The sequence below is a fragment of the Colobus angolensis genome, unplaced genomic scaffold (assembly GCF_000951035.1).
Source record: "Colobus angolensis palliatus isolate OR3802 unplaced genomic scaffold, Cang.pa_1.0 Scaffold52, whole genome shotgun sequence".
Classification (NCBI taxonomy): domain Eukaryota; kingdom Metazoa; phylum Chordata; class Mammalia; order Primates; family Cercopithecidae; genus Colobus; species Colobus angolensis.
In genome coordinates this window covers 8,724,801-8,733,681 of record NW_012118710.1, presented here as the reverse complement: position 1 = coordinate 8,733,681, position 8,881 = coordinate 8,724,801, and positions in this window count along the sequence as shown.

The window sequence follows — 8,881 nt, the reverse complement described above, 5'->3', positions numbered from 1 at the left end:
TACAATATTTGTCTTGTGATTAGCTTACTATAGTGTCCTCCAGGTTCATCTTTGTTGTTGAAAATGTCAGGATTTCCTTCTCTTCTAAGATTAAATAATATTTTACTCTGTGCATATACCATGTTTTTCTTTGGGGACACTTCCAAACTCATTTTGTGAGGCTAGTATAATCCTGACAGCAAAGCCAGACAAAAATGCTACAAAGAAATAAAACTATAGACCGATACCCTAGATGAACACAAATGCAAACATTCTAAAAATAAATACTAGCAAACTAAATTCAACAGCACAATGATAGGATCTTACACCACGACTAAATTGGATTTGTTCTTAGGGTTTAAGGTTGACTCAACACGTGAAACATCAATATAATACAACACATTAATAGAATGAATAATTAAAACGACATGATCATCTGGATAAATGTAGAAAAAATATTTGACAAAATTTAATATCCTTTTTATGATTAAAAACTCTCAACTAACTGTGTATAGAAAAAAACCCTTAACATATTAAGGTTATATATTAAAAGCTCACAGCCAATGTCATCTTTAACAGTGAAAAACAAAGCTTTTCCTCTAAGATCAGGAATAAGACAAGGATACCCACATGTGACACTTCTATTCAACATAGTAATGGAAGCCATACCCAAAATAGTTAGGAAAGTAAAAGAGATAAATGACATTCAAAGAGGAAAGAATGAAGAAAAAAATGTCTATGTTGGCAGATGATATTATCTTACGTGCAGAAAACCTAAAAGATCTTGTTCCTGATCTAAACTGGCTCTTACACACAAAAATTAACTAAACATGAATTAAAGACATACACATAAGACCTCAAACTATAAATTCCTAGAAGAAAACACGAAGGAAATCTCCTTAACATTGATCTTTACAATGATTTCTTGGATAAGACCAAAAGCACAGGCAACAAAACCAAAAATAAAGTGGGACTACAGTCAACTAAAAAGCTTCTGCATACGAAAGAGTTAACAAACCGAGAAAAACAAAAACAATCAACAGAATGAACAAGTGACCTGCAGAATGGGGACAATATTTGTAAAGCATATGTTGGATAAGGAGTTAACATGGAAAGTATACAAGGAACTCTTACAACTCAATAGTAGAAAACCAAACAACTCAACTAAAAAATGAATGAAGTACTTGAATAGGCATTTATCCAAAGAATAAATAAAAGTGGCCAATAGGTATATAAAAATATGCTAAAAATCATTAATCATTGGGGAAATTCAAATTAAAATCACCATTAGATGTCACCTCACATCTATCAGGATGGCTATGATTTTTTAAAAAAGATAACGAGTGTGGTGAGAATTTAGAAAAAAAAAATGGAACACTTCTACACTTTTCTTGGGAAAGTAAAAATGTGTAACCAATATAAAAAACAATATGGAAGTTCAGAAAACTGGAAAATAGAGCTACCATTTGATTCAAGCTACCATTTGATTCAGTAATTACACTTGTGGGTATTTACCCTCCCAAAATTGAAATCAGGATCTTGAAGACATATTTGCACTTCATTGCAGCATCATTCCAATAACCAAAATACTGAAACAACTCAAATACCATAACGTATTTTACACTTGGGATATACAGATGTAAATATGATCATGTTCAGTGTCTTCTCCTTTTTCTCCTTACACAGGTTAGAGTAGTCGAGACAGCACTACAAATTTTATGGTTTGTTCTACCACCTTTCTTTATTGTCTTTTAGGAATCCTTTCTAAACTTCTCATTTTAATCAACTATTTGTTATCAATCATTCTGTCTAACAAGTCTTAGGCTTAGTAATTGACAGTCTGCCTCCCAAAACAACAGCAACAAAACCAAGAAGCTGAAGAAAAAGGAAGTTTTTTTTTTAAAGAGGCTATGGTCATTTCAATGAACTAGATCCTTGGTTTTGGTCTCTCACCTCTTCTGAGAGCTTTGGTTCACCTTGCTCTGCTTTGAGTGCTACAGGTACCTTAGGTCAGGCTAAATTGTCATAAAGTTACTTAAACTAAAGATGTGGGGAAACTAGAGGAAAGAAATTCTAAAGATACAGTAATCTCAATATATTTTTAGAAAGGCATAACAAAGTTTGAAGAGAATAGGCCATACATTAACAATTGTTATCTTTGGGTGGAAGAATTATTGATCATGTAATTTTTCTTCTTTACACCATTTTGCATTTTAAACTTTCTTATGGTAAATCATTTGAAACAGGAACTATAAAGCTCTGATTTTGCCGTAAGAATAATTTCCATTTTTTTGTTCTCTTCTAACCTATATCAATATATTGATACAATTTTATATAATTATATTTGTAATCTGCATACATTTGTTTTCTATTTCTCTTGAAGAAATAAATAAATACATTTTAAATGAGAAAACATGAATTGTATGTAAAAAAAAGACATAAACCCAGCTTTTGGGACTTTAAAGTCTAGAGAGGAAACAGATATATAAAACAATAAACACAATGCATCTTTATGAATTTTGACTGGAGGGACAGGGTTTCATGAAATTATAAAGGGGAACAGAATTGGACAAGACAGAAAAAGTCATCATAAAAGAAAGACATTCAGATTAGCTCAGGATTTCACATAATTACACTGATTAATTTTTAACAGCTTCATTATATTCCAGTCAATTGATATGTCAGATTTTACTTAACCTAATTGTCTAATTATAATAATGTCCTTCTCTTGGTTACATTCCTGCTTTCACTATCTTCGGTAGTGCTGCTATGCTCAACCTTAATTCAAACATCTTACCCCTAGAAAATTAGCTATAAGAAATTGTTTAAATGGAGAAAAAAAAGCAGCAGTATCTACACTAGTTATAAATATTTTTGTGACTATTGATGTATCTTACCAAATTATTATCTCTAATATGATTATGTAAATTTATAATTTCTGCATGCACATTGATCCTTACTTTATGTTTCGGATTCCCCTCATCCCCAACACTGCCCTACTTTAGTCTTTTTTTCTTACTTGCTTTTCCAATCCATCATATGTCCTAGACAGTCTTGGTGGGTATCTTGACTCAGATCCAGATATTTGAACCAGTATTTCTCATCTGGGCTTCTAAGTGAGCCACTCCTAGTAGGCCATGATCTCTTTAGTGACTAGGTAGCCTTTAATTATATTTCAATTTAAAGGAACCTAGTTCATATGTATTAAATACCTTTGTGTGGTAAATGCTATCAGAAAGTTAAGAATCAAATGAATCATTAAAACTATGTATGACATGTAAAGCAAACAGTGATATTTATTGTATACATGCACTCTAGAAAATGTATATAAAAATGATGGATAACTCTCAATAAAAATGGACAATGCCCATATAAACATTTTGTTGAAGAAGAAATACGAATGAATAATAACCATATGAAAGAACATTGCATGAAATTAGAAAAAAAATGTGGGTTAAAGCAGTGAGATACCATTTTCTCCTGTGCAAGAAAAAAAGTTCAAAATGAGTGCTTTGTAGTTTTGGCAACAATGTGGAAAAAAGACACTCCCACACTGTTGGTGGACATGTGCAGCTTTTTAGAAGGCAATTTTGTAGTAATTAGGAACATTTAAAATACATATACTATGTCAGACAGGTTAGGTTAAGTTATGCTCTTATATCCAGGAACTTCCAAAGGCAGTCTTTAACAAACACAAAGGCCTATTTTTTTGTCTTGCTACATTCCATATTCATTGTGGGTCAGTTTGTAAATGATGAAGCAGCCTCTATAGGGAACACTTTGTGTCATGGGAAAAGGTAACAAAAACATCCTAACTCCTAAAGTACCCCTTCACAGGGGCTCACATCCCTTCGGCTGCCATTTTGTTGGCTAAGGTACATCACGTGACCAAGCCTATGGAACAGAAAAACATAATCTCTCCTGAGTGACACACTCTGTAAGGAGGGGACAAATGTTCTGAATAACAATGCATTGCCATGTATACCTTTACCTTTTTTGCTAAGCAGTTTCTTTCTGCAGTCGTACATCTCACTAAACCATGTATACAAATGCTCAATAACGTGTGTCCTGGGATGTGCACTGGAACTTCTTGTGTCATAGCATAAAAGGGAGTCACACTGATGTTCTAGGCAACTTCTAAAAAGAATAGAGTAGCACCGCATGTACTAATGTACTATCATGGAAGGATGCACAGGTTATACTTAAAAGAAAAGTTGTAGAATATACTGGTCTCCTATTGCTACTGTAACAAATTACCAGAAATTTAGTGGCTCTAAAGCAACATACATTTATTTTCTTACTCTGGATATCATAAATTTAAAATTAAGGTGTCAGTAGGGCTGTATTCCTTCTGGAGGCTTCGGGGATGAATCAGTCTTCTTGCTTGTTTTAATTTCTGGAGGCTGCCTGCATTCCTTGGTTTGTGATCCATCATTGAATTACTCCAACCTTTTGATTCCATCATTATGTTTGCTACTACTATCTCTGATCTGCTTGCCTTCTTCTTCTAAGGACCGTGTGATTACATTGAGGCCACTCTAATCATCTAAAATAATCTCTCCATCTCAAGATCCTTAGTTAAATTACATCTACAAAGATCTTTTTACACGTGACATGTTCACAGGGCCCAGGGATTAGGATGTGAACATCTTTGGGAGTCATTATTCAGTCCATCACAAATAGTACAGAAGTCAATTTCTGTATACACATGTATGTACACACACAACACATGTATGGATACACGAAAAAATGTTTGGAGAGACATTATCCAAATAACCAACACAGTTATTCATAGGGAACAAGAGTAGAAGCAGGGTAGGAAGTGAGAGAAAATGGCACTTTTAGTTTCTGTGCTATCCTGTACTATTTTAATATTTTAAAGACAACTAACTCAAATGTGTAGTTAATGTGAGCTAAAATTTGTTTACTGCTTTTGATGTAAATAGAATAATTGAACATTGCTTTGAACTTCATATTTAACGTATTTTTCCTGAAAACTCTGCTTACATTTTAGTTTTCATAAAAACAATCAGTTATAATTACATGAACCAATTTGGTAGCTTGGCTTCCTTTGTCTTCTGAACAACAATGTGCACATTTTAAAATTAGAGCAGGTGTAAGTAACTTAGTTATATTCCTTCTATTTATTTATTTATTTTTTAAATTTTGTGACACATGGTTCTCTTTCAAAGTCCAATGGTATGTATGAATTTTCTCCCTAGAAAAATACACTTCAAACTTAACGTGATTATCACACAATTTGAGATGTTCATGAAGCCCATTAATTTTATTTTAACAACCTCCTGCCATAAAAGTGTTTGCAGAAAAAAAAAGTGTCTTTCTTAAAAAATTATTGTTGAAAAAAGACTCATCTATAGACTTATCTATGAGGCTGCCCTATTGGAGCCAAATTCCAAATTCTATTCTAGTGCTTTACCGTATTATATGGTAGCCTCTAACTACACGTCTCTTTGAATTTAAATGTTAATTAATTAATCACATATTCATGGATTGGAAGAACTAATGTTAAAATGTCTACACCATTCTAAGCATTCTACAGATTCAATGCAATCCTTATCAAAATTCCAATGGCAGTTTTTATAGAAATAGAAAAACAGTCACAAAATTCATGTTAAATCACAAAAGTAGTGATTTTCTTATAAAATCACAAAAGTAGTCAAAGTGTTCTTGAGAAAGAAGAAAAAAGTTGGAGGAACATAACTCCTCATTTCAAATTATAATCCAAATTCACAGTAATCAAAACAGTATGGAACTGGCATAAAAGTAGACATATAGTCAAATAGAACAGAATAGAGAGCTGAGAAATAGACCCATGCATGTAAGATCTAACTTATCTTTGACCAGAGCACCAAGAATACACAATGGAGAAAAGATAATCCCTTCAATAAATGGTGTTGGCAAAACTGGATACCCACATGCAAAAACAAAAACAAACATGAAATTAGATCCTACTCTTTAATCACACAAGAAAAATCAATGCAAAATGGATTAAAGACATAAGCACAACACCTAAAACTGTAAAAATCCTAGAAGAAAACATGACTTTTTGACATTGGTCTTTGCAATGATTTCTTGGCTATGACACCAAAAGTACATGCAATAAAGGCAAAAAAATAGGCAAGTGGGACTACACTCAACTTAAAAGATTCTGTACACCAAAAGAAACAATCAAAGGAATAAACAGACAACCTGAAAGATGGGAGAAAATATTTGCAAAACATACATCTGATACGGGGTTGCCATCTAAACATTAGGAACCCTTAAAACTCAATAATAGAAAACCAAATAACCCAATTGAAAAATGAACAAAGGACTTGAGTAGACATTTCTCCAAAGAAGGCATACAAATGGCCAATAGGCATATAAAAAAATTCAATATCATTAGTCATCACAGAAACTCAAATTAAAACCACAACGAGATGTCACTTCACATCGGTTAGAATGTGTGTCCTTAAAGAGAGATAAGAAGTTGCTATTGTTTGAATGTGTCCCCCAAAGCTCATGTGTTGGAAACTTAATCCCCAAAGCAACAGTGTTGAGAGGTGGAACCTTTAAGAGGTGGTCAAGGGCATGAGGGCCCTGCCCTCATAAATGGATTAATGCTGTTATCACAGATAGAGGTTAGTTATCTCAGGAGAGGCATCCTTATAAAGGATGAGTTTGGCTCCCTCCCCTTTTGCTCTCAGGGCAGTGTTTGCTTGCTTTTTCACATTCCTTCATGGAATGAGGCAGCAAGAAGGCCTCGATAGACACAGGTCCCTCAACCCTGGACTACCCAGACCCCAGAACTGTAAGAAATAAATCTCTGTTCCTAAATTGCCCAGTCTCAGGTATTCTGTTGTAGCAACACAAAATGAACTAAAACATATATGTTGGCAAGAATGTGGAGAAAAAGAAATCCTTCCACTTTGTTTTTGGGAATGTAAAATCATGTAGCCAGTCTCAAAAACAGTATGGAGGTTTCTAAAAAGTAAAAATAGAACTACTATGTGAATGAGCGATTCCATTTATGGGTATATATCCAAAGGAAATGAAAGCAGGATCTTTAAGAGATATCTGCACTCCTGTGTTCACTGCGGCATTATTCACAATAGCCAGGATATGGGAACAACCTAAATATCCATCAGTGAATAAATGGATAAAGAAAATGTGCTACATACATACAATGAAATATTATTCAGCCTTTCAAAAGGAAATTCTGGTATTTATGCCAACATGGGTGGACCTGGAGGACATTATGTTGTTGTTGTTGTTGTTTTATTAGAGACAGAGTCTCATTTTGTCACCCAGGCTGGAGTGCAGTGGCGTGATCTTGGCTCATTGCAAGCTCTGCCTCCCGGGTTCATGCCATTCTCCTGCCTCAGCCTCCTGAGTAGCTAGGACTACAGGCACCCACCACCACAGCTGGCTAATTTTTTGTATGTTTAGTAGAGATGGGGTTTCACCATGTTAGCCAGGATGGTCTGGATCTCCTGACCTTGTGATCCGCCCACCTTGGCCTCCCAAAGTGCTGGGATTACAGGCGTGAGCCACCATGCCTGGCATGGAGGACACTATGTTAAGTGAAATAAGCCAGACACGGTAACACAAATTTTGCATGTTTTCACTCACATGTGGAATCTAACATAGTCAAACTGATAGAAGGAGAGAGTAAAGTGGTGATTGCCAGGTGCTGGCTGGGAGAAGGGAAAAATGGAGAGGTGATGGGTAAAAGGTACAAAGTTTCAGTTATGCAAGATAAATAATAACTGGATTTCTATTTCACAGCACACTGATTATAGCTAATACCCTACTGTATACTGAAAATTGCTGAGAGAGTAGATTTTATGTTGTTTTCTTACCAAAAATAAAGCCAATAATAATAATAAAGGGGATGGGAGGAAACACTAGGAGATAATATATTATGGCCTTGATAATGTTTCAAAGGGTATGTTTTTTCCCCAAATTCAATGACATGTATACATTACATACATGCAGCTTTTGTAAGTCAATCATATCTCCTTAAAGTGATTTTTTAAAAAACTAAGGTCAGGATATCACGACCATCCTGGCCAACATAGTGAAACCCCGTCTCTACTAAAAATACAAGAATTAGCTGGGTGTGGTGGCGCATGCCTGTAATCTCAGCTACTCAGGAGGCTGAGGTAGGAGAATCTCTTGAACAAGGGAATTGGAGGTTGCAGTGAGCTGAGATTGAGCCACTGTACTCCAACCCGACGATAGAGCGAGATCCGTCTCACAAAAACAAAAACAAAAACAACAACAAAAAACCCTAAATTAATTAGAAGTAAGCAATTAAAAAATTCAGTTTCTTAGTCACATTAAACACTTTTCATATGCTCAACAGCCACGTACAGCTAAGGGCTACCATATTGGAAAGCACAAACATAGACCATTACTATCACTGTGGAAAGTACTATTTGACAGCCGTGTTTCAGAGCATGTGCTCCAGGCTTCAAAGTGAATGAAAATGAGATTTAGACTGAGTTATTCTAAATAATCCATTATTTTAAAAGAAGTAATATTTCTTCAGCTGTAGGCACTGTCATATAGGGTATCTTAGTTATTTTCATTAACAATAGTTTGAAGATAATATTATCTTCATCTGTAAAACACTGAGGCACGAGCAATTTGCATTCAAATGGCTAATCTTGGCATAACCTGTATTTTAAACCCAGGCCTGACCATGCTTAGTGAGTGCAATTAAATACTATAAGTTGCCAGGGCTGAGCAAGATGGACAAATAGGAACAGCTCCAGTCTCCAGCTCCCAGTGCGAGCGACAGAGAAGACAGGTGATTTCTGCATTTTCAACTGAGGTACTGGGTTCATCTCACTAGGGAGTGCCGGACAATCAGTGCTGGTCAGCTGCTGCAGCCTGA